Raw genomic sequence first — 23,327 nt, forward strand, 5'->3', positions numbered from 1 at the left:
TGTTTTCTAGTTCTTATCAATGATATAATCATCATTTGGCCTGAGCTTTAGTCAAACTTTGAAATTGAGTTACATTTTGAGTTGTAAGTAAATCTCATGTAAGCAAAAATGTACTTTATATTGGGATGCAAAAACTGCTGGAATTAAAGCAGTCAGTGTCTCAGTATATTGAGTTTCATTTCTGAGATTTGATTTAAACTCTAGTGATGTTGAATGACATGAAGGATCAGATTGTCGTGATTTTTGCTGCTGTTGAAATGCTGTGAGTGAAACAGTGTGTTTTCTTTGTGTTTGTGAATGTGTTGTGTTTGTCTCCTGCAGCTGGTCCCACAGTGAAGCCCTCAGTGTCTCTGCTGCCGCCCTCTTCTCTGCAGATCTCTGGAGACTCAGCCGCACTGCTCTGCCTGCTCAGCTCTTACTCTCCACAGGGGGCGCTGGTGAGCTGGACACTGGACGGGTCAGAGGTCACCGAGGGGGTCGTGACCAGCGCAGAGAGCCAGCGGGACGGCCGCTACAGCCGCAGTAGCGTCCTGACCCTCAGCAAAGCACGCTGGGAAAAGGGAGAGGTGTACGTCTGCAGAGTAACACATGATGGAGCTCCTCATGAGGTCTCGTTCCACAAGAGCTCTGAGTGCTGATGTTTCTCTCCTGAAGATGAGCCGTATCTGAGTGTCCTGTGTCAGGCAGGATTCACATGAGTCTAGTGCTGCAGCTGTAGTGATTTACAACTCAATACTGAAAGAGAGCTGGCGTGTCAAAGCACTGTGTGATCTTTCAATCTGCTGTAACATTCAATAAAGCTTCTCAACAAGTTCACTTTGTGTCTGACAACATCATTCAACTAACAGATGAAGATGCAGGTGCTTTTCACAAACTTGATGTAAATGTCACATAAAGCTCTTGGGGTTTGAACATGGTCTCTGGAGACAGAGCTGCTCTATTCTGAGAGGATCACAATCACTCCACCCTGACAATGCAAATGGGCTTTTCAGTCTCACTGTTTGATTGGTCACATGATCTGGACTGGAACACACCAGTTTCACTTCTGCTGAAAATGTGGTGATGAAAATATATATGAAAATGTCATGAAAATCACAACTAAAACTAGTCATGTTTGTTGGTTGATGAAGAAGAGCTCTTGATCATGTCATGTTCAGTTCATAGAGCTATAAACACATTCAGAGCAGTGAAGCATGTGCCGCTCATGTAAAACACCCTCTGAATGCAAAAGACAGAAGAGAGATCAGGACGATATACATTCAGAGTCCAACAGTTTGACTGACAGGGTTAAAAGAAAGGCTTTACATTGCCAAAGCACAGTAACAGTAAATATACAGAGTCAGACATACACATTTACACATCATTCTCTACAGGACACAACTGAATGATTCCTGCTGTATCAGTAGTCAATGATCTTGCTGCTCAACATTCAAACACTTGTCTATTGTTTGCTGTAGCAGTGCAGTGTACTTTCAGAAACCCTCCACCTCCCCCAGCTCCACCTGTCCAGATCTGCTATGGGGTGATTCATGTTTGCTCGTACAGCAGCAGCATGTTGTGTGTGTTTTGGCAGTGGAAAGTTCTGTACTCTACAGCAGATATAATCAACAGCAGCAGACCAAACACATTAACATTGTCATATTCATTATCATGACAAACTCTCCAAGAATTGTCATGTCAGAAATCTAGTTCAGTCATGAAACTGAAGATGGCACAGGCTTCGATCGGTCCTTTACATGCAGTCTGTAAGCAATCACATCAATACCAAATGACTCAGGCTGATTGGTCTCTGCTGATCCTGCAGCCAATGAGATCCCTTGCTCAACATTTAATAGTCTGGTTCAGTGTTTGCTGTAGGCTAGTCCTGCAGTGCTATAAGAGTTCTGACAAACAGATAAGTCAACAATGTTTTACCATTCCAGATACAAAACAAAATGCAAATGTTTTATTGAAGTTGTAATCTATTATGCAACTATCAAATCATCTAATACCATTAAATATGAAGTGTCTTCATAATATGTGTTATTTTATTAAATTATAGGGCTTGTTTTGTTTGTTTTTATTTAACCCTTGGGGGTCCCTGATAATATATCCATCATGAAATGTGGATATAGAGAAAAGGCTGCACCCACTTCAGCCCCTCATTTCATTGAACAGACGTGTCATATATAGATCCGCTGTGAAGTCCAAAAACTTTTTATGTTTCCTGAGGGCGACACCATGCCATAGAGGAATAAAGAAACAATTCTATAATTGAGTTAATTTCAGCAAAACTTGTATGTAATGTTCTATTTTCAGTGGTTTAATCGGGAACAATTACTGGGACACCATAAGAAGATTTATTGTTTCCCCTTTAAGCATTTGCGCTCATGCTGTATGTCGACGGGGAAGCAGAGGTCATTTTGACAAATGTTTTGTTAATAAAAAGGCTTAAATACAAACACTTTTCTCTCTTTGCTGTGGAAGTTCAGTATAAGAGGAAATGTTAGGCATCTTAGGGGGGCACTGCAGTATTGATCTGGTGAAGGAGGAGGCCATCGAGTAAAAAAGGTTGAGAAACACTACACTAGTGTCATCACATCGACACAACGTCAAAATGACTGACAGATAGAGAACTCAGTTATGTAACAGACACGCCATCTAGTGATGAAGCATGGAAGTGCAATTAAAGTGACTGATTTTCCTGCAGTTCGATTACATTGTTGTGGCAAGTTTCGCAGTGCCAAGCACCACTAACATTTATATAATATAAAGATTGTGTTACATGATTAGTACATCAAAATAAATAAACTTTCTGAAAGGTTTGATAAAACGTTGTGTTGTTTGTGATCCTCCATCAGCAGCTGCAGTATCTCTCAGCTGTATCAGTGCATCACTGTGACGTCTGACTGACCGAGGTTTTTGTACCACTCTTTATCACTGTGTGAACACATAACCACTAGGACAGTGTTCACTCTGACAATAATAATCTCCTGTATCTTCAGTCTGGACTCCACTGATGGTCAGAGTGAAATCACTGTCAGATCCACTGCCACTGAATCTAGATGGAGTTCCAGTATAACGGCTTGTTGCTTCATATATGAGGAGTTTAGGAGCTTCTCCAGGTTTCTGTAAGTACCAGTGTAGGTAACTACTACCACACACTGCACTGCTGGTTTTACAATTTATTCTGACTTCTTGTCCTGGTTGAGCTGTTAGTATCGATGGAGTCTGAGTTACAGTGTACTGTCCTCTACACTCTGAGAGGAAAGAAAAAAAAAAAAAAAAAAAAAACATATATTACACATTTTAAGACAATTAATAATGATTGTAAAAATTGTATTTCACAAACCTTGAGCGATCAGTGTGAGAGTCCAGATGAAGAAGGTGATTTTGTTCATTGTTGTTCTTTTGTCTTGTGTGATGATGAAGATTGTGTTCTGTTCTGCTCTCAGTCATGAAGTGTTAAACTCACAGCACTATAAACACTCTCAGAGCACTGAAGCATGTGTGACAATGCAAAGAAGTGGGCAGGATTTACAACAGTGTGTGCTGATAACAAACTAATAAACTCTACATATAAGATTTTACTTTCAGAATGTTGTTGAAACATTTAATGATTAATTGTTCATATTGATTAATTGTAAAATATTTTTGTTTATGTTTTGCAGACTGATAAGACACTAGTCTTTGACTTTATATGAACATCTGTCAGTGTGGATGAAGCATTTTCAGCTTTCAGTGCCGCTGTAGAAATAATCTATTCACTCTCATGCATGATTCATTTATGTAAGGTGAATGTTTCTGATAATATGTGACCAAGATAAAGTGAGCAGCATTCATCTGGTCATGTGATCTCAACATGGTGGCCACCATAAGGAGGGACAAAAGAAGATTTTTCTAGGCCACTGAAATGACTGGAGAATCATGAGTGCAGATCATTTTATACGTATTCGTCAAACACAATAATTATTTCGGTAACACTTTCTATGCTTACCATGCTTATAATGAATTATAGCTCCATTTATACTTATTTATAAGCAAGTATTACTATTTTATATACATATTTATAAAGACTTAAGACCTATACCACATAAGAACAGTTGTAGTTACAGTTACATTTATATTATTTTTATAATTACTTATAAGTCATGCATTTTCTATGGAAGCCCGTTTCCGCCACTAAATAAAAAAAATAAAAAGACTAATTGCGACTTTTTATCTCAGAATTCTGACTTTTTTTTCTCGCAATTAACTGACGGACAGTTTCTCTGTCTGTAACAATTCCGGACATCCAACATTTCTGGTACATCCGACGATAGCCATGCTGCCGTTCTGATGTCTGAAGCTGTTGGTGTAGAAAATGTGCCACTTCAGCTTCGTCTGTTTTATTGCGCCTCCGCCACAGCTGATTCTTATTATTATTACTATTATATTGTTATTGTGTCAAATTCATTAGTGTATCCATTCTGTTAAAAACAACTTTTATTCACCAAATACTTCCACTGTATTTGCAGAATTGCATGATTCTACCCTTGAATGCCCCCTTTTATGGAGCCACCAGACTTGAGTTGCAAAGTTACAAAGTTGATGAAACATGATAGGTATTGGTGTTTTAGTATTAAGCCCACTAGATGGCAGTAAAAGCTGTTTTTTCTCCTTGAAACGCTGTACTCATGTACAAGGTTACCGTGGAAACATGCTATATGCATATTCCTGCATAATGCATATGTCCGGAGACTAATCTTTATGTGTCTCCTCCAGTAAAATCAAAATTTCTTTATTGGTAAATCCGCGCTAAAAATAATCCTTTATAATGTCTTCCATTTTATATAGAATGATAACGAAGCAGCAATCCTGATGGTCAGTCGCAATGAAAGGAAACACAAGCAAAGTAAGAACTGTGAGAAATAAAGTCAGAATTGTGACTTTATATCACGCAATTGCGACTTTATATCTCAGAATTGTGACTTTATAACTCGCAATTGTGAGATAAAAAGTCAGAATTCTGAGATAAAAAGTCGCAATTACTCTTTATTTTTTTATTTAGTGGCGGAAACGGGCTTCCATAATTTTCCTTTTCAATGCATGTTCATAATTCATTATGCACTGATTTATAAGTATTAATTAGTCCGTCGTATGGTTCCATGAATGTATTTATAAAGATGCAGCTTGGATTGCTATAATGTTATATTATAGTTACAATGACTTCTTATTCAGATTTATTTCTGTCAAATTAGTGAATATATTGTTATTAATAGCCGTGTTGTGTTCTTATAAATACTTACTGTGAGTAATATTAGTTACTAATCTCTATAAATATATCATTGTTGGCTTTAAGTAAAGTGAAAACATAAATCAAATGTTAAGAAATCACGAATATGTGCTCATTTTACATTTTAAGTTGCTTACTTGTAAATGTAACTAATAAACAACAATTCCTGTAATAAAAAATAAATAAAAAAAATCATTAATACAAACAGTTGAAAAAAAAAAAGTATCTTTTTTAATGTTACATACTAGCAAAACACTGCAATAATATTTTTAAAGTATAATTCCAAACTGCTATAAGCAATACAAATGGCTGAGGAGATATAGAGTTTAACAAATCAAAATTACCATTCATCACCTCTAATGCAAACTTTAGCCATTAAAGACATAATAACTAGTTGATACAGCAAACAAGTGTCTCTGGAACTATTTTATATGTGATAATTTATAAATCAGTGTATAATGGCTTATGCACTGTCAGAAAAAAGGGTACGGTTGGGGTACAATTGTGAGCACTTTGGGTACAAATGCTTTGGTTGTACTCTCAATGGGTCATATTTAGAGTAGCATCTGACTGCACAACCGGAGGCTGCATTTTCAGGACCGCAGTCCTAGGACCCTAGATGTTTAGTGACAACGCCACCTACCAAATTACAGGACCAGTGACCGCATGTTTTTCTGGATGATGGATGATATTCAGAGTGTGAGTATCAAATGTGAATCAATTTTTATTTGTTTAACATTAAAAACAATTGTGATGCATTTAAGTGTGAAGTGAAGCGATCGTGAGTTGCTAAATAGTCTTGAATGCACTTTATAGCCATCATACATTAGCTTCTAATGCTGTAAAACAAATTTGTTAGCATATTCGTTTAACAAAACTGTAGCACGACTGGCAAGCTTGTGTTGACTTAGTGACTATGGTATGATTATTAATCCTAGCCAGTACAATAACCTGTAGCACGCTCGTTGTAAAAGCTTGTTAGTTACTCAATGTTTTTCCATTTTAAGTAAGTTAAAATAATCTTAATATTTTAACTGTCATGTGCGTGCTCACTGTCAGCCTGCCCAGGTCAAAAAATACTATAGTAAATACTATAGTTGTTACAACACAGAAGGGTCGGAGACAGGAGATCACAGACAAGGATGTTTATTGATACCAGCAGAGGTTAACAGCAGTGCAGGTGAGTATGTGACAACGTGAAGATGACAAACTGAAGTGAAGATAGATGATACTGTCCTTTTGTGGTTGCAGACGTGGAGATCTTGAATGGCGTTGGAATGGATGAACGTAGAACACGGAGAACACTCACACACGGACTGAAGATCACACGAGGAGAACAGGAGACGCTGGAGACTGGTAAGTAGTTTAGTAGGAGTCCTTGAGGTAAGCATACAGGTAAGTTTACATGCAAATGAGACCGGACAATGTGGCTGTGTGTGTGAGTGCTCTTTATACTGGTGTTGATGAGGTGGCGATGAGGTGCAGGTGCCGGTGATCAGTACTCGGGAGAAGTGGTGCGCTGTGATTGGTGAATGGTGGAGCCTGGCGTGTCTGTGACAGTACCCCCCCCTCCACGGCCCGCTCCTGAGGGCCGAGGACCCCGACGTCGTGGTGGCCGTCCTCTTCCACGTGGGGCAGGTCTGTCAGGATGGTTGGAGTGGAAGGCGTGAAGCAGGTTGGGGTCGAGTATGTCGTTTCTGGGGACCCAAGAGCGTTCCTCGGGGCCGTAGCCTTCCCAGTCCACAAGATACTCCAAACGACCACCACGGCGTCGGGAGTCCAGGATCTCGTGAACCTCGTATGCAGCTCCATCGTCCAGGATAAGTGGAAGGGGGGGGTTCAGCAGCTGTTACGCCAGGCCCTGTGGAGAGAGGAACAGAAGGGTGGTGAGGTTTAAGGAGAGAAACATGGAATGTGGGATGAATCCGATATTGTGGAGGTAATTGGAGTTGATACGTGACGGGGTTGATCTGCTTGATGATGGTGAACGGGCCAATGAATCTGGGACTCAGCTTCTTGCAGGGCAGATGCAGTCTGATGTCCCGTGTCGACAGCCAGACCTTCTGTCCCGGTTGGTAGGAGGTACGGAGGAAGCGGCCGATCTCCTGGATCTTCCTCTCCGTCTGCCCGTTCGACTGAGGGTGGTAGCCAGATGAGAGACTGACGGTCACACCTAGGAGCGAGAAGAAGGCCTTCCATACCCGTGATATGAACTGGGGTCCTCTGTCTGAGACGATGTCCTCGGGAATTCCGTAGTATCTGAACACGTGATTGAACATAAGTTCAGCGGTTTCCATGGCAGTGGGTAAGCCCCTCAGGGGAATCAGACGACATGACTTGGAAAATCGATCTACGATGACGAGAATGCAGGTGAATTCATCGGATGCTGGCAGGTCGGTGATAAAATCGACTCCTAGGTGTGACCGGGGTCGATTAGGAACGGGCAGAGGATGGAGCTTGCCGGATGGAAGATGGCGAGGGCTCTTGGAGATGGCGCACTCCCTACAACCCTGCACGTACCTTCTGACGTCAGCTGCCATGTTAGGCCACCAGAAGCGCTCCTTTAGCAGCGAGAGGGTTTCATTGACCCCCGGGTGGCCAGTGCCAAGTGAAGTGTGGGCAGAGTGAATGAGTGGGGTGCGTTGTGCCCTGGTGGTGTAACGCAAGCCTGGTGGACAACCCGACGGAGTGTTGGTGGAGGCATTGGAGGAGGGCAAAGTTTCCTCTGACCAGGTGATAGGACTGACGAGGATGGTTTTACGGAGAATGGTTTCTGGTTCTTCTGGTCTTTCCTCAGGAGCATGGAGACGAGATAGGGCATCCACCTTGACATTTTTGGAGCCGGGACGATAGGAGATGGAGAAGTCAAAACGGGTGAAGAATAAAGACCAGCGTGCTTGCCGAGGGTTCAGTCTTTTTGCAGCTCTTAGGTACTCCAAGTTCTTGTGGTCAGTGAGAACTATAAAGGGGTGTTTAGCTCCCTCCAACCAATGCCTCCACTCCTCAAGGGCCAACTTCACGGCCAGAAGCTCGCGGTTTCCGATGTCGTAGTTGGTCTTGCGAGAGAAGAAGGCGCATGGGTGAAGTCTACTTGGGGTCCCCTGCTGCTGAGATAGCACCGCTCCCACTCCCGTGGTGGAGGCGTCCACCTCTACTACAAAGGGCAGGTCTGGATTGGGGTGGACGAGGAGGGGAGCGGTGGTGAAGGCTTCTTTAAGGGTTTCGAAGGCGTTGGTGGCAGCCGATGTCCAGGACAGAGACTTGGGCTTATTACGGAGCAGGTTTGTGAGTGGATGGGCGATGGAACTGTAGTTTTTGATGAAACGGCGATAGAAATGAGCAAAACCAAGGAAGCGTTGGAGTTCTTTAATAGTGGAAGGAGTGGGCCAGGTCTTGATGGCTTCCACCTTCCCCTCATCCATCCGGATGCCACTGGTCGATGATGTATCCCAGAAAGTGCACTGAGGGCTGATGGAAGGAACACTTTTCAGCTTTCAAGAAAAGGTGGAATTTTCTCAGGCGTTGGAGGACCTCCGCAACGTGGTGGCGATGTTCGGCCAAGCTCCGGGAGTAGATTAAGATGTCGTCGATGTAGACTAGAACGAACTTATGGAGGAACTCCCGGAGCACCTCGTGGATGAAGTCCTGGAATACGGAGGGGGCGTTGACCAGGCCATACGGCATAACAAGGTATTCATAGTGGCCGGTAGGTGTCACGAAGGCGGTCTTCCACTCGTCCCCCTCACGTATCCGGATGAGGTTATACGCGCTGCGGAGGTCCAGCTTGGTGAACACAGTGGCACCACGGAGATGTTCCAGGGCCGCTGGGACGAGAGGAAGGGGATAGCGGAACTTGACGGTTATCTTGTTGAGTGCACGGTAGTCAATACATGGCCGCAAGCCTCCGTCCTTTTTTGCCACGAAGAAACTCGAAGCAGCAGGGGAAGTAGACTGGAAGATGTAACCTTGAGCTAGGGCCTCCTTGATGTATTCTTCCATGGCTTTCTCCTCCGGGATTGACAGGGGGTAGATCCTTCCCCTGGGCACTGACTCACCCGGAAGCAAATCGATGGCGCAGTCCCATGGCCGGTGTGGAGGCAGCTTGGAGGCTCTTTGCGGGCAGAAGACGTCACTGAAGGGGGCGCAACATGTTGGGATGTCGATGGAACGTTTCTCCACAGGACTCTCGATGGACGTGGCACAGATGGAGATTTCTTCAGAACGAGGAGACGAAGGAACTGGAACTTGGAGAGACATCTGGAGAAACAGGTTTCGCCCCACTTCAGGATCTCGCCGTTGCTCCAGGAAATGACGGGGTTATGCTGGTCCAACCAGGGACGCCCTAGGATCACGTCAGAGGTGGATTCCTCCAGAACCAGCAGATGTATGTTTTCTTGGTGCAACACTCTGGTTCGAAGCTGTATAGGGCCAACACAGCAACTCACGTGTCTTCTGCTGAGGAGTCTGCCCGTTACGGAATGAATTTGGTAGGTGGTCGGAGATGGCGTGGTCTTAAGCTTGAGTTGTCGGCAGAGGGCGCCGGAGATGAAGTTGCCGGCTGACCCTGAATCGAGGAGTGCCACCACTGGAAAGAAAACATCAGCGGCAGTAAGGTTTACTACAGTGGTGAGTGGCTTCATCTTATTCATGGAGGGAATGATAGCACTCACCATAGGACGTGGAGGACGAATTGGGCATGCAGAGATTAGATGCCCAGGGGAACCACAGTACAGACATAGATTCAGGGTCAGCCGCCGTTGTCGCTCAGCAGAAGAGAGGCGTGAATTTTCCACTTGCATGGACTCACTGGCTGGTTCTGGAGGGCTGACGGGTTCTGGCCGACGGAGGAGGGTGTTAAACAGTGACTGGCCCTGGTGTTCTTCAATACACGACTGCATACGGGAGGCAAAACGGATGGAAAGCTGGATGAAGCGCTCGAGGCCGATGGAATCCTCGTATGCAGCGAGATGCAACCGCACCCGAGGATCCAATCCTTGTCGGTAGGTGGTAATAAGGGCTTGTTCATTCCAACCACTGGAGGCAGCTAGCGTTCTAAATTGTAAAGCATATTCGTTGACAGACATAGCACCTTGTTTGAGATTGTATAATTTCTCACCGATTGACCTTCGAAGTGATGGTACTTTATGTAACATTATATAAGTTGACATTTGTGCTGGCTACTGTATACAGGCCACCAGGACACCATACAGACTTTATCAAAAAATTTGCTGATTTTCTATCGGAGTTAGTACTAGCTGCAGATAAAGTCCTTGTTGTTGGTGATTTTAATATCCATGTAGATAATGAAAAAGACGCATTAGGATTGGCATTTACAGACATTCTAAACTCTATTGGAGGTAGACAACACGTGTCAGGACCCACTCATTGTCGTAATCATACTTTAGATCTAATATTGTCACATGGAATCGATATTGATGCCGTTGAAATTCTGCAGCAGAGCGACGACATCTCAGATCATTATCTAGTCTCGTGTATACTACATTTAGTCAAGGCTGCTAAACTGCCTCCCTGCCATAAATATGGTAGAACCATCACTTCTACCACTACAGATCGCTTTATAGATAATCTTCCTGATCAGTTTCATCGTCTTAGCATACCAGACAGCTTAGAAGACCTCGATGTTGCAACAGAAACTATTGCCTCTGTCTTTTCCAGCACATTAGACTCAGTTGCTCCTTTGCATTTAAAAAAGATTAAGAAAATTAATCCAATGCCGTGGTACAATGAGCACACTCAGGCCCTAAAGGTAGCAGCCAAAAAAATGGAAGAAAACAAAACTAGAAGTTTTTCGCATTTTGTGGAGAGAGAGAATGATTGAGTACAGGAAGGCCTTAAAAACTGCTAGATCTGCCTATTTTTCAAAACTTTTAGAAGAAAATAAGCACAACCCTAGGTATTTATTTGATACAGTGGCTAAATTAACAAGAAATAAAGCTTCAACTTCTGATGTTTCCAAAGAGCACAGCAGTAATGACTTTATGAACTTCTTTACTTGCAAGATTGACAATATTAGAGAGAAAATTATAACCATGCAACCATCTACTACAGTATTGCGTCAGACAGTGCGTTGTAGTGTCCCTGAGGAAAAATTCAATTCATTTACTGCTTTAGAAGAGGAAGAATTGTCTAAATTTGTTAAATCATCAAAATCAACAACATGTATGTTAGACCCTATACCGACTAAGCTATTGAAAGAGATGCTTCCCGAGGTCATAGATCCTCTTCTTAATATCGTTAATTCATCTTTATCACTAGGATACGTACCGAAAACTTTTAAGCTGGCTATTATTAAACCTCTTATTAAAAAAACACAACTTGATCCTAGAGAATTAGTCAATTACAGGCCGATCTCAAATCTCACTTTTCTGTCAAAAATACTAGAAAAGGCAGTATCATCACAACTATGTTCCTTTTTAGAAAAAAATAGTATCTGTGAAGATTTCCAGTCAGGATTTAGACCGTACCATAGTACTGAGACTGCTCTCATTAGAGTTACTAATGATTTACTCTTATCATCAGATCGTGGTTGTATCTCTCTATTAGTGTTACTGGGTCTTAGTGCTGCATTTGACACTATTGATCACAATATTCTTTTAAATAGACTCGAAAATTATGTTGGCATTAGTGGAATTGCACTGTCATGGTTTAAATCATTCTTATCTGACCGTTATCAGTTTGTAGTAGTAAACAAAGAGATGTCATATCGATCACAAGTTCAATATGGAGTACCGCAAGGCTCAGTACTAGGACCGTTGCTGTTCACTCTGTACATGCTACCCTTGGGAGATATCATTAGGAAGCATGGCGTAGTTTTCACTGTTACGCTGATGATACTCAGCTCTATATTTCTTCGTGCCCTGACGAAACTTACCAATTCACAAAATTAACGGAATGCATAGCTGATATAAAAAATTGGATGACCAGTAATTTCCTACTACTAAATTCAGAAAAAACAGAGATTCTAATTTTTGGACCAAAAACTTTTTCACGTAATAACCTAGAATACTGTCTAACACTTGATGGCTGCTCTGTTAAGTCTTTGTCATCAGTTAGGAACCTGGGTGTGCTCTTTGATACCAATCTTTCATTTGAAGGCCATGTTTATAGCATTTGTAAAACCGCATTCTTCCATCTTAAAAATATATCTAAACTACGACATATGCTCTCAATGACAAATGCAGAACAGTTAGTTCATGCGTTCATGACCTCAAGGCTAGATTACTGTAACGCTCTACTGGGTGGTTGTTCTGCTCGCCTGTTAAACAAACTACAGCTCGTACAAAATGCAGCAGCCAGAGATCTTACTAGAACTAGGAAGTATGACCATATTAGCCCAGTTCTGTCAACACTGCATTGGCTTCCTGTTAAACATCGTATAGATTTTAAAATCTTGCTAATTACTTACAAAGCACTAAATGGTTTAGCTCCCCAGTACCTGAGCGAGCTCTTAATGCATTATAGTCCTTCACGTCTATTGCGATCTCAGAATTCAGGCCAGCTGATAATACCTAGAATATCAAAATCAACTGCAGGCGGTAGATCCTTCTCCTATTTGGCACCTAAACTTTGGAACAATCTTCCTAGCATTGTTCGGGAAGCAGACACACTCTGTCAGTTTAAATCTAGACTAAAAACGCATCTCTTTAACCTGGCATACACATAACACATTATCAATTTATTTTTTCAAATCCGTTAAAGGATTACTGGGCTGCATAAATTAGGTCAGCCGGAACCGGGAACACTTCCTATAACACCAGATGTACTCATTACATCAGAAGAAGAATGGCATCTACGCTAATATTAGTCTTTCTGTTTATCCCGAAGTTTACCGTAGTCAACCGGATCCAGGCTGTATCCAGGTGAGATTGAGGACCTACGCCTTGACACGACCACAACGCACCCCTGAAGTGTCAGTAGAGATTGAGTCAACTAGATCATCCATTGTGAAGGCCTCATTGACGCGACAGCCAGTGGCACAGTGAACTGAAATAAATACTTTGAATGTTGCGATCCTATCGGGCTTATGATAGCTACCTGAATCGTAACAAAGCACTGTTTGCCAGAGGAGAACTGGCCCCCTGACTAAGCCTGGTTTCTCCCAAGGTTTTTTCTCCATTTTAACACCTATTTGCCACCTGATGTCACCTGTTGGAGTTTGGGTTCCTTGCCGCTGTCGCCTTTGGCTTGCTTAGTTGGGGACACTTGACATTTGACATTTGATATTCAACAGTGCTTTGCATCTGCCTACATTGACAGCATTTTCTTTAAGAGCTGCTGTGCAGCCAAAATTATATACCATTTATCACTGTAAAGCTGCTTTGACACAATCTGCATTGTAAAAAGCGCTATATAAATAAAGGTGACTTGACTTGACTTTAAGGCAAGTCATTTCACTCGGCGGCCATCTTTGAAACGCCTCTCGCGCAGCTGTTTCAGTCGTGCAGTACAGCTCCTATCTCTTTCAATGAGGAAACATCAAATTCTCCAAAGCTGTTCACCAAGCTTATGATTAAATTGCATTTTTTAAATCGCCAATGAAATCTGAGATCAACTGTCTCATCAATTTTGCTTCTAAACGCTCAAATCATGAAAAAAAAAAAAAAAAAAAAAATGTATTTTTCAGGCCGGACCAGCCAATGCACATGTGCTGTTATAAGTCTCAGAACACTGACTGTTTCTATAGCAACCGGAGCTTCTAAAGGCAGCTGCAGTGACCCAATGACTTTATCAATCAGCGATTGGCTCTTTTATTTAGAAGGCGGGACTTATTCCACCATATTTCTCTCATAGAGTGGTGCAGGTATGACATCAGAACCCAGAAGACTAAGATTTTACAATGAGGTTTTATTATGTGTTTGTTTTTTTCTCAAAATTATGAGTAAAATAAGGTCTGTGGTAAACATAACTTGACTATAGTGTCAAAGATAAATTTCTGCTCCGTGACAAACAGAATGAACAATAAAGTTAACTTAAGCTCAGATCATTTTGACTTGTACGAATTTAAATGGACTATTTCAGACTTTGGCAAATCTGAGCAAAGTTTGAGACGATGTTGAGACATATTTGAGGAGAGCAACCCAGTCTCTGACAGTAAATCATTCAGTGGTGTGAGATTTGAAGATGTGGCTTACATTCACTGTTGAAGAGTTGAGCTTGAGAACATGTTTGGATTGAATTCAGATCATTGAATATAATTTACAGAGAAACTCAAGTGAACATCATGTGGAACAGAGAGATGATGAAAAACAGTGAAGATGGAGAAGAGACAAACACAACAGAAGAGATCCACAATCTCTACATACAACAAATGAAAACATCACTACAATCATTCTATAAAAAAATATAAAAATGTAATTAAATTATGACAATCATATTATTAAACTGGTTTTGGCAATCAGTCCTTACTATGAAACACTAATAAAACAATAACAGTCCTTACTGGAATAAAAGCCATGATCACATCAATAAAATATTCATGTTATATACAAAAATACTGATGAGCTTCAAGCAAATTTATGTTCATTTAGATGATCTAGTGTTATTAGTGTTTGTCTGTGATCAGTGTTGTGTGTGATTGTGTTGTATGAGCAGCTGCAGTATCTCTCAGCTGTATCAGTGCATCACTGTGACGTCTGACTGACCGAGGTTTTTGTACCACTCTTTATCACTGTGTGAACACATCTTTACTGTTGATCCAGTGGTAACTCTGACAGTAATAATCTCCTGTATCTTCAGTCTGGACTCCACTAATGGTCAGAGTGAAATCACTGTCAGATCCACTGCCATTGAATCTAGATGGAGTTCCAGTATAATGGATTGATGCATCATATATGAGGAGTTTAGGAGCTTCTCCAGGTTTCTGTAAGTACCAGGCTAACTCATTACCATTATACACTCTACTGTTGGTTTTACAGTTTATTCTGACTTCTTGTCCTGGTTGAGCTGTTATTATTGATGGACTCTGAATTACAGTGATCTGTCCTCTACACTCTGAGGGAAAACACAAAAAATGAAAATGATATTTGACATTTTAAAATAATTAAAAATCATTGTTAAAAACAAAACAAAACTGTATTTCACAAACCTTGAGCGATCAGTGTGAGAGTCCAGATGAAGAAGGTGATTTTGTTCATTGTTGTTCTTTTGTCTTGTGTGATGATGAAGATTGTGTTCTGTTCTGCTCTCAGTCATGAAGTGTTAAACTCACAGCACTATAAACACTCTCAGAGCACTGAAGCATGTGTGACAATGCAAGGAAGTGGGCAGGACTTATAACAGACCAACTAATTTACACTAGAGTTACAGAATGATGATTTACATTCTCACTAATGTTATTTTTAGTTATTTTGCTAGTTTATTTTTATTCTGACTACTGAGACACTGAGGATGTGCAGATGAACGTCCATCTCTGTGTCCATATTCAGTCATGTGACCATCATCACTGCTACACTTCCACTAGATGAACCTCCATCACTAAAGTAAGATCATGAATCATGAGTCTGTTCAGAAAGTATCAGGACTGATTGTGAATCTCTAATCTCTAACAGAAACATCATTATGAGAAACTCCACAACATCATCAATGATAAAAGAGGTCAAAGGTCACCTCAGAGGTCACAGATCATCAAATTTATTTCTTTAAACAGTGTAATATCAGCACACGACAAGAGAAAGAATGAGAAATATAGGATATAAAGTCAAAACAAATCATGTCTATTGTAAACAAGATCAATTAACTCTTTAAATCAGTGGTCGATCTTTATCATTGTCCCAGTAGCTCCCGAAAATAACATAAATATTAGTACAAAAATACATTATATTTCTCCAGTCTTTGTACTGTATGTTTGTATTTATTTTTCTGTTATTTTCGGGAGCTACTGGGACAGCGATAAATGTAAATAGCCCAGATCATGCCTGAGTCTGTAAACGGCTGTTAATAAAAGAAAATATAAATATTGAATTGGGGCTGAGGGGTTATATGAATGTATCTCTGAACTTACTGTCTTCAGAAAAGTTTCGAAGGCAATAGCATTATATTTTCCTCTTACCTCCGAATAAAGTAGTAGGTCTATTTATAAGCGCAGTGCTGCTTTGTTTACAGCGGTAACCAAGGAAAGGCTGTATCAATGCTCTTCCATAAGCGCCACCTGGTGTCAGATGCTGCGTCTCATTCAGTCTTGAAATTTAATCTAATTCAAATCAAAAACAACTGCTCATGTAACGTGTGTAGCATCTTTGCTTGGATCATGAGTGGTTAGCCTACCTATAATTTGAAATGGCTAGATATTTTTGTTTATAATAATAATAATAATAATAATAAAATATATGCAACCAGTATCAGAATCGGCCAGTTTGCTTGTAAAAATAAATAAATAAATAAATCAGAATCTGAATTGGCCATGAAAAAATCCTAAATACAATCTGGGCTGTCTTTTTCTATCAATTCTTCAATAGGTAGATCTTGTCTTTCATAAAGGTCAAGGTCAGGGATCTTGGGCTTAAAAAGGTTGGTGACCAGGGGTGGTTTCTTCATTAGGGCATTAGGGCGACGCATCACCAGTGAGAAAGGGACGGATTTTTTTCAACCACAGTGTTACGCTAGCTGTCACTGCTAGGCTGTTCTGTTCTGCCTCTGGATATAGGCTATAGTCCAATCAGCGTCAATCACGTTCTGTGGAGTACCGCCTCTTTTTGGGCGATATCACTCTGGCCGAGATTTGCCTCCAGTGCTCCCATAAACTTCAATGCATTCTCTATGGGTTCCGGGAGGGCTAGCACTAACATGCTTTCGTCATCATACGTAACCTTAACTTGTGCAGCGATTGGTGGAAACGTCTCTCTCAGTGCATAACTTACATTTCACAGACATTTTCTCCATCTGTAATAGAATAGAAAGTCAAGAAAATATTTCCATTTTGCTGTCCAGGAGACAGGAGTGGAAGCACAAACTTCCGTGAACGAGCGCTGCCGTGCGCATGCGCGCCAAACAGACGGAGCGCAATAATTCTGACTAAAATATACATTTAGCTAAAATATTTGTTGTTGATTATTTGTTTTTGTTTGCGAACATAAATGTGGCATATGTAGAATTTCGAACCTACACCTAAGTGTATTTTTATGATAGCATAACTGTAAAGTGATTATTGTAGGGTAATCATAATAGATTAATAATTAGTCTGTGCTTTTTTTATTTTCAGTTTTAGTTTAGTGAATGTAACTTCTGCTTTAAAAAGCATTATTTTGTTTTTAGATTGTAGTGTCACAATGTTAGGATGTAATTTGACCCCTTTTTTGCGCATAATATAACATAGACTACATGGTTACATTCATGTTTGTTTTCATAGCCTTCAATACGAACATTGTTTGTAGGAAAATATTGGGCAGGATATGAAATAAAAAAAATTAATTATTTTTTTTTTTTAATTAAATACAAATTTTATATCGCCCAGCCCTATGGCATGCTTTAAATACTGAATTTTCCATGTTTTAGATAAGCAGTAGTGATACATTACATCACATTATTTAACAATTAGCCCATTCTGCATCTCTAGGCTAATTCTTTTTTTTTTTCTTTTCTTTTTTTCTTTGTGCCCCCCCAAAAAAATTTAGCACCAGCCGCCACTGTTGGTGACCACTGCTTTAAATGATCATGAAAATAATTAAACTGTTTTTCAAGCAATAACAAACATTTTGTGTGAAAGAGTTTGTTTTTTTCTTTTTGAGAATCATTTAGTCCAAACTGAATGTTTGAGTGTTGAGAAGATCTGAGTTTCTTCTAATATCAGTGTGTTGAAGTGTTGTTTCTCTCTCTCTGCTGGAGTTTGTGTTCACTCGAGTGGAATAGAGGTTTTTGTACGACCGTTTCATTAGATTGTATCACTGTGGTGGACTTTCGGTGGAGGAACTAAACTGGTGCTCGGTAAGTCCTTTAAATTACATATTTAAAAATATATACAATTTAGATTTCAGAAAGTGTTTTACAGCTGAAACAAGAACAACATTTTTAAAGAATAATAATTATTAGATTTCGGTGAGACTTTACTTGAAGCCTTAAAGGTATTCATAATGTACATTATAATGCCTTATATCTTTTCATAAATAATTGTACCCAAAGTTGCATTATAATATTTGCAAATTTCTTGCAAATCTCTACATCTGAAATTGGTTGTTTGTCATGTTTTTTAATACATTATACATTCTAAAGGTGTAACAATTAATAGAACCGTACAAAAAAAAAAAAAAAAAAAAAAATGTTGAGCTAACTTAATAATAATAATAATAATAATAATAATAAAGCAACCTATCCGGATTTAACTTTTTACTTTTACTTTTTACTAACTAATTTGCTCCAGTTAAAATCAACATGAAAACTTTTGTTCATCTTAATGAGTAGCAGGTAGTTTTTTGAACTGAAGACGTCTTGTCAAGACAACTAAAGAATATTTAGCATTTATCAATGCGAGCAGCTAATCCTTGTTTTTTCATCTCCATGTTTTATTTTCAAAGCTAGCTAAGTTGAAAAAAAAAAAAAAAGAGGTAATTATTATTAAAAAAGGATTATTGCTTTACATTTGCTGGCTTGATTTATGCTGCTGCTGTTGTTTTTGTTGTCAGTTATTCTGCTGTCATATGGTTCAGAGTTCATATTTTTACTGGATTATAATTGTTGATCATCACCATGTTTGAGATTTGTGTGTTGAGGTATATGTTCTTCTCACTGCAACTTTTGCAACTTGTTTGCCTGGGTGAAATTGGGTAAAATGTGTGCCTCTAGTTTTAAGAGGCAAATGATGTTCATGTCGTGTAGCTTTGACAATAAAACATGGAGATGAAAAAACAAGCAGTGCATTGCTAAATATTCTTTGACAAGAAGTTAAAAATACTACCTGTTACTCATTACATATTAGATATAATCAGAAACAAAAGTTTTTACATTGATTTTAACTGGAGCAAATTAGCTGAATGCAATAGGTTGCCTTATTTTTTTACAGTGAAACTGTGGTTACAATTATTCATGAGATCATACATGATTATAATGTGTATAACAATGCTTAATTAATACATTAAAATACTTTTAAAATGCATTGTGTATGAAGGCTTTAAGTAAAGTGTTACTGATATTGTTTTATAATTATTCAATCTAAAACAATGATATTGTCATGTATATTCATTCAGAAGAACAGCATTATTCCTTTAAAAAAAATCTACACATATTTACATAATGTATCTCACTATGAGTTTAATCTGTTTTTCTTTGTGTTTGTGAATGTGTTGTGTTTGTCTCCTGCAGCTGGTCCCACAGTGAAGCCCTCAGTGTCTCTGCTGCCGCCCTCTTCTCTGCAGATCTCTGGAGACTCAGCCGCACTGCTCTGCCTGCTCAGCTCTTACTCTCCACAGGGGGCGCTGGTGAGCTGGACACTGGACGGGTCAGAGGTCACCGAGGGGGTCGTGACCAGCGCAGAGAGCCAGCGGGACGGCCGCTACAGCCGCAGTAGCGTCCTGACCCTCAGCAAAGCACGCTGGGAAAAGGGAGAGGTGTACGTCTGCAGAGTAACACATGATGGAGCTCCTCATGAGGTCTCGTTCCACAAGAGCTCTGAGTGCTGATGTTTCTCTCCTGAAGATGAGCCGTATCTGAGTGTCCTGTGTCAGGCAGGATTCACATGAGTCTAGTGCTGCAGCTGTAGTGATTTACAACTCAATACTGAAAGAGAGCTGGCGTGTCAAAGCACTGTGTGATCTTTCAATCTGCTGTAACATTCAATAAAGCTTCTCAACAAGTTCACTTTGTGTCTGACAACATCATTCAACTAACAGATGAAGATGCAGGTGCTTTTCACAAACTTGATGTAAATGTCAAATAAAGCTCTTGGGGTTTGAACATGGTCTCTGGAGACAGAGCTGCTCTATTCTGAGAGGATCAGAATCACTCCACCCTGACAATGCAAATGGGCTTTTCAGTCTCACTGTTTGATTGGTCACATGATCTGGACTGGAACACACCAGTTTCACTTCTGCTGAAAATGTGGTGATGAAAATATATATGAAAATGTCATGAAAATCAAATGGAAAGCATCACGTCCAGACAGCAGAAGTGACTGAATTCAGTCTGTTCAGTTTGATTGACAGGGATCATATATTACACCTAAAACATGATGATCATATTAAACACTGACTCATTCTCTTCATAAACACAAGATTGATGTTGATAATGATCTAGTGTTATTAGTGTTTGTCTGTGATCAGTGTTGTGTGTGATTGTGTTTATGAGCAGCTGCAGCTGAAAGTCATGTTTGCTGGTTGATGAAGAAGAGCTCTTGATCATGTCATGTTCAGTTCATAGAGCTATAAACACATTCAGAGCAGTGAAGCATGTGCCGCTCATGTAAAACACCCTCTGAATGCAAAAGACAGAAGAGAGATCAGGACGATATACATTCAGAGTCCAATAGTTTTACTGACAGGGTTAAAAGAAAGGCTTTACATCACCAAAGCACAGTAACAGTAAATATACAGAGTCAGACATACACATTTACACATCATTCTCTACAGGACACAACTGAATGATTCCTGCTGTATCAGTAGTCAATGATCTTGCTGCTCAACATTCAAACACTTGTCTATTGTTTGCTGTAGCAGTACAGTGTACTTTCAGAAACCCTCCACCTCCCCCAGCTCCACCTGTCCAGATCTGCTATGGGGTGATTCATGTTTGCTCGTACAGCAGCAGCATGTTGTGTGTGTTTTGGCAGTGGAAAGTTCTGTACTCTACAGCAGATATAATCAACAGCAGCAGACCAAACACATTAACATTGTCATATTCATTACCATGACAAACTCTCCAAGAATTGTCATGTCAGAAATCTAGTTCAGTCATGAAACTGAAGATGGCACAGGCTTCGATCGGTCCTTTACATGCAGTCTGTAAGCAATCACATCAATACCAAATGACTCAGGCTGATTGGTCTCTGCTGATCCTGCAGCCAATGAGATCCCTTGCTCAACATTTAATAGTCTGGTTCAGTGTTTGCTGTAGGCTAGTCCTGCAGCGCTATAAGAGTTCCTCAGAAATTCAGACAATTAAGATAAGTCAACAATGTTTTACCATTCCAGATACAATGTTACAAACAAAATGCATATGTTTTATTAGGGCCCGAGCACCGATGGTGTGAGGACCCTATTGTAATTGCTCAACCAATTATTCTTATTCTCCGAAATAAATCGCATTTTTGAGGGCCTAAACGTGCTCGAAAACTCATGAAACTTTGCACACACGTCAGAAGAGGTGAAAATTTACATCTGATATGAGTTTCAGAATTAGGTGTGGCACAATGGCTCGATAGCGCCACCTACAAAATTTCAATTAAGCACCCTTCGTGCTATGTTTCACGTACAGTTATGAAATTTGGTAGACAGATGTAACAGCCCAATACCTACAAAAAAGCCCCAAAATCTGAAAACCCAACAGGAAGTGAGATATTTTGAATTTTCTCTGCTAAATTTTGGCAGTTTTTGATGTTTTCTGATATATCAATGAATATAAAGCCAAACATACACATGTTCAAAATGTTTGCTGTAGTGATGAGAGAAATTACGTTTTTGAAAACTTTATTATTATTATAATTAATTATTGATGATTATTAATTATTAATAAATCGGTTGACGAGCATAGTTCCTGCATGTGTGCTGGGTCGGGACTGTCCTCGTTCATGTCTGTGGCATGTACAGCAGAGACAGCCTGTCCAACAGCATTAAGTTCTTGTTATCAGGGACGACGTGAACCGACAGGCTTTAGATGGGAGTCTCAGTCGTTCTGTTGGCACAGATGCAATCACTCGACCTGGATAACATCAGAGTATTATAATTTAGCAGAGGGATTTCTTTTAAGTTATAAAGCATAGCTGTAATTTACCAATTATGTTTTCAAAAAGAATATTAAAGAATATTACAAAACATGCAGTAGAAAAGCAATAATGCAAACAAATGTTAATAAAAAGGCTTAAATACAAACACTTTTCTCTCTTTGCTGTGGAAGTTCAGTATAAGAGGAAATGTCAGGCATCTTAGGGGGGCACTGCAGTATTGATCTGGTGAAGGAGGAGGCCATCGAGTAAAAAAGGTTGAGAAACACTACACTAGTGTCATCACATCGACACAACGTCAAAGTGACTGACAGATAGAGAACTCAGTTATGTAACAGACACGCCATCTAGTGATGAAGCATGGAAGTGCAATTAAAGTGACGGACTTTCCTGCAGTTCGATTACATTGTAGTGGAAAGTTTTGCAGTGCCAAGCACCACTAACATTTATATAATATAAAGATGATGTTACATGCTTAGTACATCAAAATAAATAAATAATGTTTCTGAAAGGTTTAATAAAACATTGTGTTGTTTGTGATCCTCCATCAGCAGCTGCAGTATCTCTCAGCTGTATCAGTGCATCACTGTGACGTCTGACTGACCGAGGTTTTTGTACCACTCTTTATCACTGTGTGAACACCCTAGTGCTGCCTGGATAGTGGAAACTCTGACAGTAATAATCTCCTGTATCTTCAGTCTGGACTCCACTGATGGTCAGAGTGAAATCACTGCCAGATCCACTGCCACTGAATCTAGATGGAGTTCCTGTATAACGGCTTGTTGCTGCATATATGAGGAGTTTAGGAGCTTCTCCAGGTTTCTGTAAGTACCAGTGTAACTCATCACCACCATACACTCTACTGCTGGTTTTACAGTTTATTCTGACTTCTTGTCCTGGTTGAGCTGTTGTTATTGATGGACTCTGCGTTACAGTGTACTGTCCTCTACACTCTGAGAGAAAGAACAAGAAGAAGAAGAAGAAAATAATAATAATATTACAATTATAAATTCTAAAAAAATATTATATAAAATTATAAACATTTAATATTTTAAGAGAATAATTGGAGCTGCATTACACAAACCTTGAGCGATCAGTGTGAGAGTCCAGATGAAGAAGGTGATTTTGTTCATTGTTGTTCTTTTGTCTTGTGTGATGATGAAGATTGTGTTCTGTTCTGCTCTCAGTCAT

At 40.0% G+C, this 23,327-nt stretch overlaps 1 protein-coding gene and 1 long non-coding RNA gene across 14 annotated transcripts in view; one reads left to right on the top strand and one right to left on the bottom strand.

The window, feature by feature from the left end:
- LOC127506791 (immunoglobulin kappa light chain-like) overlaps positions 1-23,327 on the top strand; it is a 114,500-nt gene that overhangs the window by 7,178 nt on the left and 83,995 nt on the right. For 4 of the 13 annotated variants that reach the window (XR_007928128.1, XR_007928129.1, XR_007928127.1 and 1 more), the window contains exons 3-4: positions 322-2,550; positions 22,394-22,954. The exons of 1 other annotated variant lie outside the window; for it this stretch is intronic. The gene's annotated coding sequence lies outside the window, so the exon portion shown is untranslated. 8 more of the 13 variants (XR_007928124.1, XR_007928131.1, XR_007928133.1 and 5 more) reach the window with 7 other exon arrangements.
- On the bottom strand, positions 1,931-3,816 carry LOC127506944 (uncharacterized). Its single transcript, XR_007928177.1, has 2 exons — positions 3,332-3,816; positions 1,931-3,239 (listed from the first exon to the last, which is right to left on the bottom strand). It is a non-coding gene; the product is annotated as an uncharacterized LOC127506944 (long non-coding RNA).

This window comes from Ctenopharyngodon idella, chromosome 24 (genome assembly GCF_019924925.1).
Source record: "Ctenopharyngodon idella isolate HZGC_01 chromosome 24, HZGC01, whole genome shotgun sequence".
Classification (NCBI taxonomy): domain Eukaryota; kingdom Metazoa; phylum Chordata; class Actinopteri; order Cypriniformes; family Xenocyprididae; genus Ctenopharyngodon; species Ctenopharyngodon idella.